Genomic DNA, 20695 nt, shown 5'->3' on the forward strand with positions numbered 1-20695 from the left:
TATCTGTATCTGGGAGGAAGGAGGTGTTTTATCAGATGTAATTTCGGGGCTTAGCTTTTGGCTACAGACTGAGCAGCAACAGGGGAACTTCATAGAAATGACACAGCAATTTGTGTTAAAATATTGGCAGCCGGTTCACGAATGCTAAAGCTGACGATGAATTCAGCTGCTTCTGTTAGGCCTTTATTCCCACTAAGCTCATGATTCATAAAGAAAGCGCCTGGAGTTACTCCTCTGAAATGTACAGTGTGGTGCTGACAGACTCCATTTTGAGGACTCTTTCTCTCTCTCCTTTTCTCTCTCTCATGTTCATTTTCTCTTACACATACCCCCTCCCTCCCCCTAAAAGAGGCATTAAGAATATGATTTTCCAAAACAAGAACCTAATGAAGCATTTGTCACCAACCAATCACAGGCTCACTTAGTAGGTAAACAAGGAGAGCGTTTGTAAGTCTTCGCTGGGGTAAAATATTATGATCCTGTTTCCCTTCCCTCTGTGCTAAGAGCACAGCATATATTGTGTGGTAACCTCTAAGAAGAAGGATGCCACACATTCCCCACAAAGGACAAAATGCTATTGGAATAATCAAACCACACTGGCCGTCGTTTTCAAAAACACCAGAGAGAGATTAACACGAAGCAAAAAGCACAGCTTCGCCTCCCTCCCTCCCTCCCGCACACTGGAGCACAACTCCGTGGGCTCCCCGGCAGGGCCCGCATTCTCCCCTGGGAACACGGTTAGGAGCCACTGCGGGGTATCCCCATGGTCCTACTTTCTTATCTCCCCCATCTCGCGCGTGGCACTCTGCATGTGTCAGACTCGACAACCCGGCCTTTGTGCAGGACCCCGCAATCCGCAGCTCCTAACGCTGGACCCCCCCTCGTCACAATGGGAATGTTTACCTTGGAGAAATGCTTGTCCAAATAAGTAGCCAACGCGGTGGCAATGTACTGCCTCTGAAACGTGCTGACAGGCCTCTCTTCCTTCCTGGCCTATAGCCAAAGAGAAAGAAAGTTAGGGGGAAAGGCGGAGGGACATAGGCTTCGAAAGACACTTGTCCAGTTCACTGTACATACGCTAGCAAATTGACACTGAACATTTTTATTCCCTCCTGAGCAAAGCAAGATGCAAGGTCGAGGAAAACGTACAAATAGCAGTAAATAAATAAAAAATGCTCTCTAACATAATATTCGATGTCTAATCAAACACCTATCAACTTATTGGCTTTTTCCATATTCGCCTTAATATTGTGATAAATAAATCTATGTGTTATTGTGGCTAATATTAAAATTCCAGTTAACATTAAAATTCAGTTCCTGAATTTACGATGAAAAAGTGATTTATGTGAAGAGTATTTATGTCTTTGAATAAAGCAAGCTGTGATTTAATTATGAGGATGCCTTATTAAAAGATGCATCTTGGGTACAGCATGAACTTTGTGACCTGAATGACATGGAGATCTCCTAATCCCAAACTGTTCCTTCGCCCACCCCGCTGCGGGCATGAGGAAGATGTGCACAAATGGAGGGCATGACAGGGGTGCTTCCCTTCCATTTCCCTCCTGATTCATGAGCGCCCCTCAGCCCATCCCATCCCTGGCTTTGCTCTAGTTTCCGTGCCCAGCTTTCCTCCAGCCCCTTCTCCTCTCCAGATCTGTTCCCGTCTCCTAACAAATATCTCCCAGAACTGAACCTCTGTTTGATGGGAGACACCACAGTAAGTACAGTGAGAGAGAGAGTAGTGAGGAGGCATGGAAGGAACGAATGACCTCACACCCCAAGCGGGATATTCTAGCTAAGACTCAGAACTTCTCAATTATCTTAACAACTAAGATAGAATTCCCTGATTTACAATATAAAAAGCTGAGTAGAACACAAGCCTTCTAGATGTGCATGTAGTGATGTTCTATTATTAGGACCATATATGATCATCTTGAACTATATGTTGCTTTCTTCCATAGCAGAGTCAGCAGCGTGTTTATATTATCTCCAGGTACATCTATTGTTTCCCTGACAGCTACTGCGTGAGAAGTGGCTGCCTTTTGTTTGCCACTGCATTCAGCTATTATTATTTTCTTTTTTTAATAAGTCTGAGAAGACCAGAACAGGACACACAATCACGGGCTGTCTTCTTCCAACTCGACTCCAGGTCCTTCCACTGTCAATCATGCAAACTAAGAGGTCCGGGTGGTTTCACGGGGTGAGGGCTTGACAGATGCGAGCCTTCCCCAAACCGTCTTTCACTTTTTCATTACATTTTAAAACAAACCTCCTCCTGACACCCTGCCATGCAGATATATTTGGATGTGGATTCCAACTGTAAACACCTCCACCTCCCCGTCACCATGGTCGATCCCAGAGAACTCTCCCGGATTTGTTAAAAATAGAAGCAAGATTTGATTACCTAAACCAGACTGTTGCAGCAAAAACAAATGAGAATATTTTTCTTAAAATGCCAAATCTTATTAATATGTATTAGAAATAATATGTTTGCATATGCGTTCTTTATGACTAGATGGGAGTAAAGAGGCTAATTTGAAAATTGAGCACATAACTTGACAGTTATTTTAAAAACATAAAAGTGGTGCATAGTTTTGCATTTTAAGAATGTGCATTTTGTGACTTAAAAATGCTTTAAAGAAACAAGGTAATAGGAACAGGGTGGTACTGGAATAGGATAGACATACTGATCAGTAGGAGAGAATTTACCATCCAGAAATAAACCCATATATCTACGGCCAATTAATGTCTGACAAGCGTGCCAAAACTGTTCGATGGGAAAAAAGTCTTTTCCATAAAAATATCTAGGACAGCTGGACAGCCACATGCAAAACGCTGAAGTTGCATCCTCAACTTGGACCATATAAAAGTTACCTCAGACTGAATCAAACCCACATTTAAAAGCTAAAACAATGAAACTCTCAGAAGAAAGCACAGGGATAAATATCTTCATGAGCTCAGATCTGTCAGTGGAGTTTTATATATGACACAAAAAGCAACAAAAAATAGATACATTGGACTTTATCAAAATTAAACACGTGTGTGCTTTAAAGGACACTATTAAGAAAGTGAGCTGGTAGGAGTACACTGGTGGCTCAGTTGGCTAGGGGTCTGACTTCGGCTCAGCTCATGATCTCACAGTTTGTGGGTTCGAGCCCCGCATCGGGTTCTGTGGTGACAGCTCTGAGCCTGGAGCCTGCTTTGGGTTCTGTGTCTCCCTCTCTCTCTGTCCCTTCCCCATGTGCTTTCTGTCTCTCAAAAAATGAATAAACATTAACAAATAATAAAAAGCGGGGCGCCTGGGTAGCTCAGTCGGTTAAGTGTCTGACTTCAGCTCAAGTCATGATCTCCCAGTCTGTGGGTTTGAGCCCCGTGTCAGTCTCTGGACTGACAGCTCAGAGCTTGGATCGTGCTTCAGCTTCTGTGTCTCCCTCTCTCTCTCTCTGCACCTTCCCCACTCATGTTCGGTCTCCCTCTCTCAAAACTAAATAAACATTTAAAAAAATGTTTAAAAAGAGAGTGAATGCAACCCCTCAAATGGGAAAAAATATGAGCAAATTATATCTGATAAAGGACTTTTATCTAGACTATATAAAGAACTTTTATAACTAATAATAAAAAGACAACCCAACCAAAAACAGGCAAAAGATCTGAATAGAAAATTTCTGAATAGACATTTCTCTGAAAATACATACAATGGCCAATGAGCACATGAAAAGCTGCTCAGCATTATTAGCTATCAGGGAAATCCAAACAAAAACCACAATGAAATGAGACAGCACTTCATCCCCAGTAGAAGGGCATTAATCAAAAACTCTACATGGTAACAAGTGATGGTGAGGACGTGGAGAAATGGGAATCCTCTGTACTGTGCAGATGGAAATGTAAAATGGCACAGCCGCTTAAAAAACAGCCTGGTTGTTTTTCCAGTAGTTAACCATGGGAATTACCATGGGATCCAGTAATTCCACTCCTAGGAATATACTAAGAGAAATGAAAACATATGTTCACATGAAAACTTGTACATGGATGTTCACAGTAGCATTATTCATAATAACCCCAAAGTGGAAATAGTACAAACAGTACAAATAGCCATCAAATGGTGAATAAACCAAGAAAATTGGGTGTACCCATATAAATTTATGTGGCCAAAAAAAAAGAATGAAAGACTGAAACGTTACAATATGGAGGAACCTTGAAAACATGCTAAGCGGAAAAAGAGTCACACAAAAAGCCCAAATTACATGACACCGTTTACACGAAATGTCCAAAATGGTCGAATATATAGATAGAAAGTAGATTAGTGGTTGCTTAGGGCTGCAGGAGATGGGGATGATAGCTAAGGGGTATAGAATTTCTTTGTGAGGTATTGAAGGCTCTAAAATCGTGAGATGGTTGCACCACTCTGTGAATGTATTGATACCAATAAATTGTACACTCTAAGTGGGTGAACCATATCTCAATAAAGCTGCTACCAAAAATAAACTCCAAGAAATGTGAACATTAAACCATCAGTCATTTTCCAGATCAATTTGAAAGAAATATGGCAAACCCAAGTGTAAGCCTAGCTAGAATCCCTAGGGCTACTGCACAAATCAGGATCACTGGCCCAGTGCCAACTATTCTATCCTGAGACAACTTGAGCATAATTCTCATCCCTTTCAGTTGCCCCTTTCAGATCCCCTTTCACGTTCATGACCATCTGGAAGTGTACACAGAGTTAGTCACTGCAAACAATGATGGATCCAATCAAACAGAAATCCTATGCTTTCCACGTTGATTTCTTTTTCTACTGAATGGAACTTTAGGACTTCTGAAATGAGGGATCTAATCAAACACGACCACCCACCAACACTATACTATGTCAGTGGAATGCCAAACTCAGCAGTGTTTCTTCTATACCTATTTCACTGACAGAAGTTTTCATTAGGGCTGTTAGCAGGTTCTTAACATGGATGATGACAATCAGAAGGCAGCTCAAAGAACTCTAATATTCATGATGCATTTTGCCTACTAACCTGAAGGCTTGTTCTAGCTAAAGCCACTCAGAAAAACTGACATTGAGTTCAATTTCTGGGCCACTGGGACCCTGCGGGTTGGGATATGCACCTGACAGATGGCCTAGCCCAATCCGCAGCTGCCATTGCTGAGAAGAGGTACAGGAAGAGGAGTGGTTTTTATTGTTGTTGTTGTTTGTTTAAGTTATGCCCTTACAGTCTCTTCTAGGGAAATAGTGATGATGTTGACAGCACACTCCTCTGCTCTCTGGGTAAATACAGGGACTTTGTAGCACTGACTTGAGCAACCCAATTCCAAATTCACATTCGACTTTTAAAAACTATACGTAGAAGTAGGTTATCCACTCACTGTGGGACTAGAATCATGAAGCTCAATAAGAGATTTTTAAATTTAAAAGACACTTAAAGATGATTTACAAATCAACCCCCCTTGATACTTCAACCCTTTTTACAATGTCTGTGACAGTGTAGGTTATACGTACAATATTGAAAGGACTTGGTCAAACTAACAGCTAAACGTACTAAGCACAGAATGAATCACAGTGCCTAATATATACTAACTACTCCTTGAGTTGTGGTAGGGTCCTCTCACTAAGGAAAGAAAAAAAAACCTGAAGGTAACTTGGCTATATATGTACATGACAACATCCATCACGACCCTGTAACATGAAACCACTTAATCAGACTACATGTTTGTGTGTTACCATATATGGGAGACAAAGAAGTGGAAAATATATTAAAAAGCTACACCATGTAATGTTCAGTCCTTTGGGTAAGAACCCAACTGAGTCATGCCATTACGATAAAGTTGCTTCCTGGAATGAAAAACCTCGGTGTCATGACTCTCTGTGTGAGAATCCTGCTACAGAGTGAATTAATTTTAAAAAAATCAGAGTAGATGCAAGGATATTGCTACAATAAAGCTGCTCTCCCTTGCAGTCCTTATAGACAAGGAAAGGAAGGAGAAGGATTGTGGGTCACTCACAATTGGCATGTGACTGCAGCAACATATCACACACACAAATGCTGCCCAAGTAAACACCATTTTTATCCACGCCGCAATGGAAACAAACCAATAAACAAAACTTAGATCTGCTAATTGAGCCTATGCCAGAATCCCTTCCCTAATGAAGGGTCCCCAGAAGGAACTCATTTCTGTCTCTGGGAAATGCTGTTAGATTTGAGCTGGGGTAAGGTTCTTTTCCACCCAGTGAATTAGTAGCCTCAACCTACTTGGGAGTCCTGACTCTAATTTCTAGGGCCATGCAGACCAAGTCCAATAATTTCCCTACAGGGCAACTTTTCAAATACTCAAAGACACCTGTTTAAAGAAGTTCCTCTTCTCCTGCCCTGAGCCTCCCTTTCTCCATTTTAAAGACTATAGTTCTGAGTAGCAGTTACCCTAACTCAAAAGAGCACAGAGGCTGTAAGAAAAAGGGAGTTAGGCCCTGGCCAGGCCGGCTCACAAGAAAGGAGCAGGCTGAGAGCTTACTCTAGCTATAAAGCCCAACTCAGGAGAGCAGCTCAGCAGCCAAGCACAATGTCCAACGGACAAGGTAACCTTGATCTCAATTAGGAAACAGTTCTTATGTGGACTTTGGTAACAGTGCTAGGGGAATTCTTCTCTATAATTCAGACATTGTAGGGAGGCAAAATTGTCAAAAGGGTGGTGAACTCAGGACAGTGGTCCATTATCATCCTGGGGTCTAGTCACAGCTGCAGAGCCTGGCCACTGGGCACTGATTCAGGGTAAGAGTCACAATTCTTAAGACGACCTCCTGGCAAGATCAAGACAGACCATGGTACCCAAAATAGATGGTCGGTCCCAGACATTTAGATACACAGGAAGAGAAAGAGCTGAAACTTGCAAGGCCAAGGAATGAGTATCATGGGAATCTGGAAGGCACTCCTGAGATACTAGATCCTACACCTGGGTGGCAATGCAGGCCACTTGGAACGCAGCACTGGGCATCTCAGTTGCCAGCAGTGGGGCCACACAATTCTCAGCATGGGAACTTAAAATTCAACCAACAATTCAGCTAGCACTGAGCAAGGTTGTATTGTGGGCAAGGCACGAAAAGAACATGATTAGTGATGTGTTCCATTGCCCTGGGGGTTAGGTGTCAACATCTTTAGTATTTCCTGCTTTAGTGAGAACAAGCTCAGACTTGGGGAGGGCAAGATGATGAATGCAAGAGGAACGAGTGGAGAAGAAACAGGGGAGGCAGGAGACATACTGGGGGCCAACACTTTCAATTTTGAGTTGTTCTCTTCCAAGTGACCAAGCTCAAAGGCTGTCTCTAAAATAAATAGCACTCTGTCAGTGAACAGGACAATAGACTTATTTGTGTTGGTGCAGGTACTATTCTCTTATTTAGGAAAACCTGTGATCAACAAGGTACTATTATGATATATTAATCTTGTACTTGCCTGATATAAAATTCAAATTTCTTTCATACATGATGATGCTAAGCCATCTCTCCTACTGCCCTTCTGCAATTTCATTGGTGGTGATGGTCATGTTGAGGTGCTTACATCATCCGTGTGCCACTTCTGCCTCTTAGATCTGGGTCATTGAGATAAAGGTCAAGATGTTCTTGAATTCTGTGTCTCCACTTTGTTATTACATTAGCCATCTCTCCTCATTTTGGGCCACACATTGGTACAGTTTTACCCAAGTGAGGCTGGATGTTGACTAGGACAGGATTTGGTTCGAATACCAGAAACCTTTCTCTAGGAAGAGACCAATTTATTCATCAGTTCCCTCTGGTTATATACACCAAACCAGTTATTAATCTAGCTAATTATATATACCCCCCCCATTTGTCCAAATGATAAATGTTAGCAATTTGATATACTTTGGGTATAGAAAACCACAAGTATATCTATAAACACATGATATTTCTTATTAATCCATCTAAATGCTATCATAAATTAGTAAATTGTCAATGTAAAATAGATCAGTCTCAAAGCACAGACACTTGTTTCCATGAAAATGTCAATATCCAGTCTTTCCCAATAATGGTGCAAGAAAATAATACTGAATATGCTCAATGGTACAGCAATTAAAAGGGCAGCTAAAGCCAATGTATATGGGCTACTATGTCCTGAACAGTACTGGAAAACTGTAATTTACAATGGGAGCTTCTTCCTGTCTCATCCCAGGATTCTCCATTCCCTCACTGCACTTCCCCCCTCGCTAAGCTCCCTTGTATTTTCCAGCCACGTTTTTCTTGCCAGCTCTCCCAGCTGTGCCTCCTTCCTCATCCACCCCCCAGCTGCTTTAGCTTACACTTCCAGCCTTCCCAGGATTTTCTGTGTTAACAGTTCTGGTTTTCATGCCATCTGATGTCTCCTGCCTCATTTCTCACACTTTCTAACAGCTGAAATCCTTGATGTATGCGAAGCAACAGTCCATTAAGAAAAGAGTGTTTTCAGGGAGTTAATTTTCTTTACTGAGAAGAGAAAATTGGAAGAGGCAAGAAAGGAAAGTTCAGAGGTTCTAAAGAGAGGCCATTATGAAGATAAGATGAAAGCAAAAAAAAAAAAAAAAAAATCAAAAATTTTTAGGCATCAGAAAGATGTAAGTATGACACTGGGAAAATAATTCCTTCTGAAAATCCTCTTAAATGGTGTGGTTTAATAAAAATAATCCTCTTTCCAAGAAGAACATATTTTTCTTGAATTCTGGGAATCTGATGATAAAAATACTTAAACATGTATCCTCAGACTATCTACAATATACATAACCCAGGTAAGCATAGATACAGTTATAATACACACACCAAGTTATTAACAAATGACATTTTATTAGCAAAAACCTCTTTTTGTAAGAACATTACCTGGAAAGGGATCTAAAATGACACTATTTCCCATAAGCCTTATCTATAAGCATGCATCCTAAGCCAGGCTTGGACTTGAATTCCTTGCAGTTTCAATATTAACAGAAAAAAAAAATCAAAATGACAGAAGTGTTCAAAGGAAAAAAAATAATCTTTTCTTCCTGGCAAAAAATCGAATAGTTTACAATATGCAAATTTAATGTATTTAAAGAAAGTTGCATGCTTCTCAGACATCTGAACATAATAAGCAAGGTAGTACAAAGACTAACAATAAAAAGATTAGTTTTGGGAACTTAAATGCTGCTTTAGAGGACAGAAAATATATAAATTGACTCCTCTACTTACTAGCTAATGAATTGGTAGTAAAAGACATATTTAAAAACAACCTCCTTTAGGCAATGTAAATAAACATGGAATAATAAACAGGGCAATTAAGAGGTCTTTCTTTTCTTTCCCTTATTCACCTTTCAGTGTTATCTCCTTGCTAACACCAAAAAGTAAACACTACTCCAGTCCCCTCCACTCTGTTTTATCTTGGAATCTGCCTTTTGCACTGGGACTTAAGCTGCCATTCACAGAACCTAGAGCTTTGCTCATCTCCCTCATGATGGGTACCTAACTGTGTAGCCACTTGGCACACTTGACTGCCTATCACAGAGTCTCAGATCGGCCTTCAGACATTTCCTGGTAAGGGCTAATTTCTGCTTTATCTAGTCTTGGGATCATCCAAGGGATGATCCAAGGGGTGATCACTGATCACCAAGCTCTCCCAGAAGTTGTTGGAATAGGGGGTGAGGGGGAGGGGCATAGGCAAGGAAGACTTCCTCTTCCCCAGGAAGCTGTGGAAGGTGTAGGAGTCAAACACTAACACTAACTTGAGCTTTGCCCAAGAACGCTTTTGTGAAACCCCCAAATTCATAGAAATCTAATTCCTGTTAGAAGTCCAGGCTGCAGAATAAGTTCAGGACTATAAATCCATATCCATCTGTGTGTGTGTGTGTGTGTGTGTGTGTATAGAATACATGTTTTCTATATATGTAGACAGAATATACACACTCATACACATTTGACTTCACTCTGAGACTTTCAACACTGCCTGTAGACAGCACGCCAGAACTGTGCCACTAATATACTCATGTGGTCATTCTCTTATGAACTAAGGCAGGTTTTATGAGATGCTATTGTAAGTATGACATTTCTATCATTTCTCTGATGGAAAACAACTACTAAATGACCAAAGTTGACCTTTAGAGAAATTCTGAGACACTTAGTGAGATGTAATGTTCAGTATCCCAGAGAAAAGTCAAGGAGATTCATTTGAATGGAACTAATACATGACCTAATAACATATCCTTAAGCACACCAGCAAGACCCTCGTAACTGTCAATGCTCTATCATGGTTTGTGAGACACGGCGTGCTCAGCAGAACTGAAGGCATCACGCTGGACTCTGATCTGCTAAGCCACAACTTCTCTGTGGGATGGCTACACTTGGAATACTGGACTTTGGACATGTGAGTAAGCACGACCACGGGATGCCTTTTTAGGATCCTGTTATGGATTGAATTGTGTCTTCCCCAAAGTTCATTTGTTGAAGTCTTAATTCCCAGTACCTCAGTATGTAACCTCGTCTGGAAACGTGACTATTACAGATAAAATTAGTTGAAATCATAATGGAGAAAAGTGGACCCCTGATCTACTATGATTAGTGTCCTTATAAAAGGGGGAAATTTGGGTACAGAGAAATGTATACAAGGAGAATGCTCTGTAAAGACAGGAGGTTTGCAGCCACCATTTAGGGATGTACCAGCAGCTAAGAGAGAGGTCTGGAACAGACAGAACCTTTCCATGCACCTTCAGAAGGAGAACACCCTGCTGACCCTGTGATCTTATATTTATAGCCTCCAGAACTGTGATATAGTCCACCCAGTCTGTGGTACTTTATTATGGCAACCCTAGGAACTAGAGCATGGAAAAATGGTCAAGTTCTCTAACAGTGGAGTCCTGACGTAAACACACAGAGATGAGGTGAGAAAGGCAATGGTCATTACTCTGCATTTCTCATATCAAGAAGGTGTACACATCAACCCCACTGCTATACTGGAATTATTTAATTATATAAATTCAAGTGAACACTGAAATAATAGGGAAGTTCACATAACTCGTGATATAATCTCAAAGAGGGAATTTGTATTTTTAAATGCTATTTTCAGTAACCAATTAAGGGAACAGTCACCAAAACAACATGAAGTAAAATTAAAGAGAAAACTTTCAATAATTTTTTTTTTAATTGTGAGGAACATTTTGAAAGGGCTCTTTAAGAATTTGGACTGATCAAAATTCCTAAGGAATTTCTGACTTTATTGGGACGTATTATATTTAGACTGATATGACAAGTCATTTACTTTTTCTTTGACTCCTGCCCTTGCTTAATTTATGCTTTTCTTTGTCGTTGAAGAGTCACTCGAATTCATGCTTAAAAGTCTGCTCTGGTTCCCCATCCAGTGTTCTACTGTTTAGCACCTGTGCTTATTTCAGAGTTGGATTAATATAATTATAGAGTTAAAAGTAAACCCACAATATTTCAGCTCCAACTAATTTTAGCAATAAGAAAACCAATGCCCAGCTGTGATGACACAGCTCTGTCATGAACCCAGGCCACTTTTCATTCATTACCTTTCTATGGTGGTGCCTTCATCATGTCTCACATATGCTACCTGTGTTGTGTTCTCCCTAGTTAGCTGATGTGGCTTCAGGGAAGGTGTCTGGTTTTTTGCTTGTTTGTTTTTAAATCTCATCCAAAGACTCTGCTACATGGCCATATCCAGAAGGGTCATACCAAAATGCCTGCTTAAATATATGTTATTTGTGATCTAGCTAAGTTTCTGTAGTAAGATACTAGCAACGGATAGTTCATGACTGTCCTTTAGCATATTATTATTTTAAGTCTCTTCAATGTATTTAATATCTATCATATTTCCATCAACCTACCTTGTATAACTAATTGGCATTTTGTATAACCCAGGTTTTATTTTCTTCATTGTTTTGATTTCCAGACTAACAGGATTTTAAGTGAGACGTGAAATCTGGGCTCTGCTACTGTGGTCCTTTGTCTGGTCAAAGAAGGGACATAAACCCATCTAATTGATCAAGTAGAAGGGGAAAGAGAAGGAAAAAATGAGAGAAAAGGAAAAAAACCCAGGCTTTCAAGACTGTGAACTCCCTTGGACAAAGACACAATTTCTATTATAGTTGATAAAAATCACCAGAAAACAAATGTTCCAAGAGGTTGTATCTTAGCATAGAACACAGAGAGAGCTAAGGGCAATTTCCAAATCATTCTTCCCAACGGAGAAAGTGGTGTCACCAGAAGCCTAGAAAGAAACAAAAACGTCTCCTGAACCTAACTGTGAGAGCCAGAAGCAAGAAATGAAAAAGCGGCTAACTCCCAGCAAATTGGTCTGCCATCAACAGGTGTTACCATGGTAACTATCCTGTAGTTAAGAAGTAGTGGAGGTAAGGAAATCCATACAGAACCACCATACAGGAAAAAATAAGGAAAATGTGCTGGAGCAAAACTAACCTCAGACCTAAAAGAACGAGCAACCAGACTTGCTCGGCTCTTTTTCAGATCTTTCTGTTGTTTGAAAGGGGTGCTGCGGGGGGAGGCAGGGTCTCAGCCCAGGAGCACAGTCATGGAGAAACCAGGAACTCTCAGCGGGGGACTGCTGTAGCCCTTGGTTCATTTCTGGTGCTAATTTATATGCCCACTCCCAAGTGCACATTGTAGCTTTCTCATGGCGGTGAGGAGAAGACTGCAGATGAGTAGCGTTGTATCTGGAAACTTCTAAAAAGTGAACAGCTATCAGTGAATGACTTCCCTACTGTATTTCTAACTCCTGCAGGGAGTATATTTAGAGACATTTTCTCTCTGCTTTTGCCTTTGGATAGAGAAGCTGGGTTTGCATGCTATGAATTAGTGAAACAGTTAATAGTATTTCTTCATATGAACAAGTATAACCAATACCTGTAGACCCGGGACCACGAGATCCCTCATGGCCTGGTGCAAACAGAGCCCCATGGCTACAATCCTCCCTTCATTGCTCATAGCTTCTGACAGCACCGTATATATTTAGCATCATGAATGAGGAGACAACTCTTTCTGAAATTAAGTTTTACATTTTTATTTTGTAAGCTATTGTTGGTTAGCTCCCCCAAAGGGCATAATCTATTCCTTTTTATGTCGAGATTTTTGTTGTTGCTCAAATGACCACTCTGCCCAGTAAGTGACACGAATTAATATACTTTGCTAACGTCTATGATTCTTCCAAGTTAGGACAGCTGACAAAACAAGTTTTTGAAGGATAATGTCTGATTAGCTTGAGACACAAATCAGTGTGGTATGAAGGATATTCTGCTAAGCCAGGCAGACATCAGAGTGCCGTACAAAAGAGACAACTGAGATGTTAGCAGATATGCCTCTGAGACCTAACTACTTCTTTTGCCCATTTCTGAGACTCGGTGTCCCCTTTCATAAAGAGATGGAAGCCTTCCCTCCTTCCAAGGGTTGATAGGAGGCTCACATGAAATAATGCAGATGAATGTGTTTTGTTCATAAACAGTAAATAAGAGTAGATGTTGGAAATACTATTGTCACTTGTTTTTCAAGCTTTCTGCTGTGTTAATACTGCTTATCACATTTTTGAGGCTAAGAAGGCCACACAATTTTCACATAATGTTCTTGGCAGAAGATCTCTTTCCTTATCATTCTTTGGAGGTGCTTATCTGATTTGGATGTCATGGTTTTCTATTAGTTCCTTTTTTTTTTTTTTTAACTTTGTTTTCAGTCTGGCAGATTCGTATCACGGGCATGGGTGTGTGTGTGGGGGGGGGTGCGCGCGCACGCATGCACAAGAAAAGAGGAAGGGGTGAAAGAGGAAGAGAAAAAATGAGGGAAAAGTGAGAGGAATGCAGGAGTTAAAGGGGTAAAGTTTTTCCTTCCATTCCATAGATATGTGCCCATCTCTGCCAGTCTGTTATTTTGTCTGCAGTCGGTAGGTGGCTAGCGCTCAGTTACTGGTGGCCTTTTACACTCTTCAGGAGGAGCAGTCCTGGGAGGACTCCAGCCCTCAGCTCATGGTGCTCTGCTTCTCCATTCTCATGGTGAAGGGCTCTGCCAACTGGAGTAGAAGATGCAGAAATCCTATCTCTCAAAATGTAACCTGAACAGCTTTTTAATGGACACAGCTTCTATCTTTCTTGTTGGTTTGTTTTATTAAAAAAGAAAATGGCTCTTTCTTTAAAATGTTGCCCTTTTGCTTCTGTGAGGTTTTGAATTCATGCCTCCCCATTTTACCCCTTCCATTTGAGCTCCTACTTTCTCCATTCTCTTCCATCCTGCTATTCAGCACATTCACCTACTGACCAAGCCTCATGGGTTCTACCTCCCTGAATGTTTGTTACAGTAAATTTTCAGTTTTGTTATAATACCTGCATATAGAAAAGGTTCACAGAATACAAAAAAAACCCACTATGAAAAATGAAAGTTCATTTTCACCTTATTGCCCTACTCTCATTTCCTATCCTACAGATAAGAACACTTAGAATTGAGTAAAACACTTAAAGCCTGGAAAGATATAAAAATCTAAAAGTTTCTTTTCTTTCTTTGTTACATATTTGGTAACATTAAGCATCCCTACACTAGGCACTATTCAACAGTTTCATTTGTGCTCATTTGCTATATGTTAGAGAGCTTCTCATTTGAGCACATATATAGAGAGATCTCATTTAAAAGAATTTTTTTTAATGTTTATTCATTTTTTGAGAGAGAGAGAGAGAGAGAGAGAGATCTGAAGCAGGCTCCAGGCCAGCAGCACAGAGCCCAATGCGGGGCTCAAACCCACGAACTGTGAGATCATGACCTGAGTTGAAGCTGGACACATAACCAACTGAGCCACCCTGGGATTCCTACAGAGCATTCAGTGATATGGAGATACTATATTGGGGCATTTCCATGCCAAAGGATATTTACATTGTTTTTGGCATTCTTCAATGAGAAACAATGTTATGTGATTGCTCTTGCATATATATCTCTAGTTGTGAGTGAAGGTATTGATAGGACAGATTCACAGACATGGAACTGATGGGTCAAAGGGCATGTGGACTTTTCATTTCGTTCTCCCTCTCCTCACTGACCTAAAGCCAATGTTGTATTAATATATTGTCTATGCAGCTGAAGAATGCACTTCTCTGTTTTGTTGGGTTTCACCACCAATCAGATTAATTTATCTTAGTACCTTCTGCCATTCCTGGGTGTCTCTGTCTGCTAACGGTGTAGCTGCCTGGCTTTCCCGTGCTGCTGTGGATTTGTGGATCTCTTCTTCTTCTTTTCAATATGATGAGAGAAGAATAAAATAATACCTCATTTACTGAAATAGGCATCCAAGATCCATAAGACTTCTTGCCTGGACAAGGTCAACTCTTCTTGACTCCTTTGTATTCATCCTCCACAGCTGACGAAGTGACTTACTAAAATGCAAATATAGTCACTTAACTTCTTTGCTTAAATTCCTCCAGTAACATACTAATGCTTGGTAGGTGTTACCTGTTGCACTTTCTCTGCTAAAAAATGGATGTTGATGTCCTAACCTCCAGAACCTCAGAATGCGACTTCATTTGAAGTATAGTCTTTACAGAGGTAATCAAGTTATAAAATGAGGTCATATCCAATATGACTGGTATCTGTACAAAAGGAAGAAATTTGAACACAGAGATAGACATGCATGGGGTGAAGATAATGTGAAGAAGCACAGGAAATACATCATGTGAAGACAGAGGCAGAGAGCAGAATCATGCTGACCCAAGCCAAAGAATGTCTGGGGCTGCCAGAACAAGAACGAGCAAGGAAAGGTCTTTCCCCTACAGGTTTCAGTGGGAGTGTGAACCTGCCAACACCCTGTTCTGGAATTCGAGCCTCCAGAAACGTGCGATAATAAACGTCTGTTGTTCTAAGCCACCAGTTTGTAGCACTTTGTTACAGCAGCCACAGGAAACTAATACAGCAGGTCAAGTTCAACCTCCTAGGTATCTCACATAGCACCTCTCATGCAGTGGCTCATGCCTCCGGATCTTCCTTCCAAACCCTCCTGTGAACAATACCCTACTGCCGTATCTCTCACGTGCAAAGGATACTTCCTACCTCCCTGACGCTGAACCTCCTTGCTTCTGAACACACTGGTCCCTCTACCCAAATGGCCTTCTCCATGCCTGCACATGCTGCTGATGTGCCTCAGCTGGTCTCCCAGGGCCACCTCCCTCAGGAACTGTTTCAGACACCCCCCCCCCTTCCCTGCCAGGCTCCCCAGGCATATATGACTGTCCTGTGAGTCCCCTCTGTGCTGTATTTAGAGCATTTGGACATTATTTTGTACCTACTTGTTTACACATATCCATCCCCCTCTTCTATGCTGGCAGCTCCTTGAGGGGAGACCCATCACCTTAGCAGCAAAGTCCCTACATAAACAACGTCCAAAATGGGATTATTCTGGGTAAACAGTGCACAATGCCATGACTATAAGTAATTCATCAGAGGCTTTATCTTATTAAACGTGTCTTGTGGAAAGAAGCAGAGTAGAGTAGGTCAGGGCTGACTGCAGACGGTTGATGCACACAACTGATAGCGGCCAAGGAGTACTTTTCCACGTACGAATATGTGACTGCTTTCAGGCTTATTATTTTTGATGAGATTCATTCTTTTAATCCGTCACACTTAGAAACTTTAGATGATTGCTTCCTTCATTAGAGTGGCTCATTAAAGACAGAAAATAGAGCAGTGGTTGCCTAGGGCTGGGTGGGGGGTTGGGGGGTGGGAGAGTGCCAAAGATAGGGACATTGTGTGACAGCTAAGGAATGAGGGGTTTCCTTTCAGAGTTATAAGAATGCTCGGAAGTTGATTAGGCTGATGTTGCAAAACTCTGTGAATATACTGAAAGCCACTGAAGTGTATAGCTTAGTTTTTATTTTCTTGAATGTGTATTTATTTATTTTGAGAGAGAGAGAGGGAGGGAGGGGCAGAAAAAGAGGGAGAGAAACCCAAGCAGGCTCCCCTTTGTCAGTGCAGAGCCCGACACGGGGCTCAAGCTTACGAACTGTGAGATCATGACCTGAGTCAAAATCAAGAGTCGGACACTTAACCAACTGAGCCACCCAGGCGCCCCTGAACTTGTAGGACATGTGAATGAATTATAACTAATTAAAGCTGTTAAAAAAAAAAAGCATGATATACTAAATTCAATCCAGTATGCAAGAACTGCAGTTAAAACAAGTTAACTCTTTACCTGCCAAACATCTGCATAGATAAAATAAATCCTTCGCACTAGTGAAAAAAACAAAAACCATATCCTGTAATGTTTACAACATCCTAAAGAAAGCACGACAGACACCAGAACATTTCACGCCAGGCCCACGTACTCTGATCATACTGTTGTCGAGACACAGCAACTTAATTAAGCCTCAGAACTTTTCCTTTGCCTTGAGGTATGCAATCCTCTCTTCTTTCCCTCTGTATCAGAGTAGAGATCTATTTAGTTCAATAAATACAAGAACAAGGAGGGAACTAAGATAAAATGATAAGTGATAGCCAAGAAGGGAGTTAACTAAAGTCTACCAAGCTTTACATAGTGGAGGGGAAATCAGTTATGTGGTGAAGCCAATGACCTCTGTGCTAAGTCAAGACAGTAGCATCTGTCAGGATGTTGGGCCAAAGAACACAGTATCTTCAACTGTTCATTAAGTTTTCTGAATAAACAAGGCAAAGAATGACGAAAAGCAGACATCCTGGTGCTTATTCATATACTATTTGTATATACCACCTATAATGCAAATACCGGTCATATTTCCCCAATGAAATTTCAAGTTCTAGAAGACAGAGAAGGTATGGGGCACCTAGGCAACTGGCTCAGTTGGTTAGGTGGCTCAGTTCGAAGGTTCATGGGTTCAAGCCCCATATCAAGCTCTGTGCTGACAGCTCAGAGCCTGGAGCCTGTTTCAGATTCTGTGTCTCCCTCTCTCCCTGCCCCTCCCCCACTCTGTCTCTCTCTCTCTCTCTCTCTCTCTCAAAAATAAATAATAAACATAAGAAGACAGAGAAGGTAGTTCAAGTGTGTTCTCTGCTCCCACCATTCCACTCCCAGAGCATTCAGCAAAGAGTTAACAACTGCTTTACGGGGTATCAGATACCTCCATCTTAGAATCTCATTGTACTAAAGGGATTTTTTTTCCTTTTTAGTAATTAACACTGTTTTGGAGCACATGTGATTTACTACATGAAATAACAAAATCTATGTAACAAATGATTCCATAATTGATTGTTACTATTCTTTGAAGCCCCATTTCCAGAGACTTTATTTGGGAGAAATGTATACTATAAAAGAGCCTTCAAAATCAAAAGGTGGTTGGCTCATGAACGTATTTGAGCATGACTCAATGAGCAGGATTCCATTGGGTCCACCCAGATTGACACACAGTACAAGTTCAGCTTTGAAAACTCTCTCAGAGCTAAATCTACGTTACAGGGCACTTTTAATGTAACCACAGAGATGGTCATCATGGAAAGGGAGGGAACAATTTCACTCTGCAACATGTCCTTATATAAGTCACACACTCCAAAAATGATACTCTTTGCTACTGAAATCTGATAATTAGTCACCAAGTTCGAGACATATCTGGAAAGCATATAGGTACATGTAATTAGCCAAGATAAGTTATAGAGAGAACCATGCAAATATATGAAAACAGACAAACCCAAAACATTCTCAGGGTTCAATGCAATTAAAAAAAAAAAAAACCTCTCACACACATTCACAAGGAAATACTCAAGTGTGCCATTTCTGAAGGCTCCTCGGTTCCTATGCAGAGACTTCCTAGCCCTCTGTAACCTCCTTTCCACACAAATTCACCTTCCCTTCCCTGTGCCCCTGCTGATTCCATTCATGCCAGGAATTTTCTCTCCCCTTCTCTCCTGACCACTTAATTCCAAGTCCTGAAGGTCCTTCTTTGTAAGGTGTACTCTTTTCCTTCTGTTCTTTGATTCTGCTCAGTTCATTTGGCATCAAATATTACCTTACCTGTCCTATACTGGGAGTGAATCCTTTCTCTACACAGTTCAAGCAGATAATACTCTGGGTCTTTCCTGGATCTTTCTTTCAACCCCTTCATTTACTCCACTGAAGGGGAGGTGGAGGGACTTATCTAATGGGTGATCGGAGGAAGCATGAATGAGGAATCCTAGGCTCAGCAACTCCCTTCTTCCGCTAGGGAGTGGGGCTGCCCTCTGGGAAGATGAGTTTTTCTCTGATCTTCTTGCCAAGTTTGAGTTCCCTCCTCTGGGCCCACAGAGAAGCCTGCCCCTTCCAGTGTGGCCTGTACTTCCTTCTGGGGTTCGGTATCAGTACAACAAATAAACCCAGCACTCCACCCTGGCCTTTACTAGTAATAAAGGTGATATTTAAGTCTTATCTGCCAATTATTTTATCCTAGCTCTTATTTTTTCAGAACTTGGAAGGGTCTGAGAGGGGTCATTACTGTGTTTTTAACAAAGGCTCCAGTACCATTCATATACGTAAGTGTATATATATTGATTAGATAGCTTTAAAAATGGATGTGAAGTTGTGTCCCCTATCCCTGCCTGGACATGATTTTGAGTCATGTTTCATTAAGTCTCTGCTACTCAGGGCTTCACCACAATGCCCAGGGTATAGTAAAAATAAGCTCAGATGGAGTTAATAGGAATACATCATCCAATTTATATAGAAGATTAAAAACTATACTTAGGACCATAATACTTGTGAATCTAGCTAATGGTTATGACTTTATTAATGCATTTTTGGTATCACTTAGCAGTGTTAGCATAAAGTTAACATAGGCAATTAATATATGCTAAACACTGTGATCCTGCAGAGTAAATTTAACAGCACACTGAGCAAGAGGAGAGAATAAAAGATAAGGCATATACTGATTTTTCTCATCAAAACCCTGTCATTGAATTTACAGTACATCTAAGAGTGAATTTTATGTGAGGTGTATCCATATCTAATTTCCAAAGCAGTAATGGCAATCCATCATAAGCCAAATTTTCATTTACCTACACCTTACACCTTCATGTTATGTTATGTTATCCTTTGCCCATTCTTACATAAAAAGCCTCACATAGACACACAAAACCTCACAATGTACAGTGTTACTGGGGAATAATGACTTGGTTGTCTAAGTGTATGTTTGTGTCCCTCCATGAAATAACAAAAGTAAATTAAATACAGAAGTGATTATAATTATGTCAAAAATAAACACAGTATTTTAATACAACATTAGAGGTCAATTAATGTGATAAATTACTAATCCCTCTTCATTTTTAATTTTGGCACACACTCTCTTTTTTTTACTTACATGTGCATTTACTGAATGCTAGCCAGATGCTAGAACAAACAAACATGGTACTAAGGAACAGTCCTGTAAAGCAACAGTAGTGCTAGGAAGGACTACTTAGAGAAAGCTCTCTCCAGTTTTCAAAGATGTGTCACACATTTTTAACTCTCACAGTATCCCCTGATACAAAAGAGTAAATATTGTCATATTCACTTTACAAGTGCGGAAACTGAGGCTCAGAGAGGTTCAGTGATACTCCTAAGAATTGCCAGGGCTGGCTGGGGCGCCTGGGTGGCTTAGTCGGTTGAGTGTCCGACTTTCGCTTAGGTCATGATCTCGCGGTTCATGGGTTCGAGCCCCGCGTCGGGCTCTGTGCTGGCTGCCGGCTCAGAGCCTGGAGCCTGTTTCAGTCTGT

At 40.9% G+C, this 20695-nt stretch overlaps 1 protein-coding gene across 3 annotated transcripts in view; it reads right to left on the reverse strand.

Annotated features, from left to right (window-relative positions):
* Window positions 1-20695, reverse strand: part of PAG1 (phosphoprotein membrane anchor with glycosphingolipid microdomains 1) — an 89161-nt gene that overhangs the window by 52257 nt on the left and 16209 nt on the right. Inside the window, exons 1-2 of one of the 3 annotated variants that reach the window (XM_077774406.1) lie at window positions 15280-15343; window positions 904-993 (exon numbers count right to left, since the gene is read on the reverse strand). The exons of 1 other annotated variant lie outside the window; for it this stretch is intronic. The gene's annotated coding sequence lies outside the window, so the exon portion shown is untranslated. Of the gene's footprint in view, window positions 1-903; window positions 994-15279; window positions 15344-20695 lie in introns of those variants that run through there. One more of the 3 variants, XM_077774399.1, reaches the window with a different exon arrangement.

Source organism: Crocuta crocuta, unplaced genomic scaffold (assembly GCF_008692635.1).
Source record: "Crocuta crocuta isolate KB4526 unplaced genomic scaffold, BGI_CrCroc_1.0 scaffold81, whole genome shotgun sequence".
NCBI classification, from domain to species: domain Eukaryota; kingdom Metazoa; phylum Chordata; class Mammalia; order Carnivora; family Hyaenidae; genus Crocuta; species Crocuta crocuta.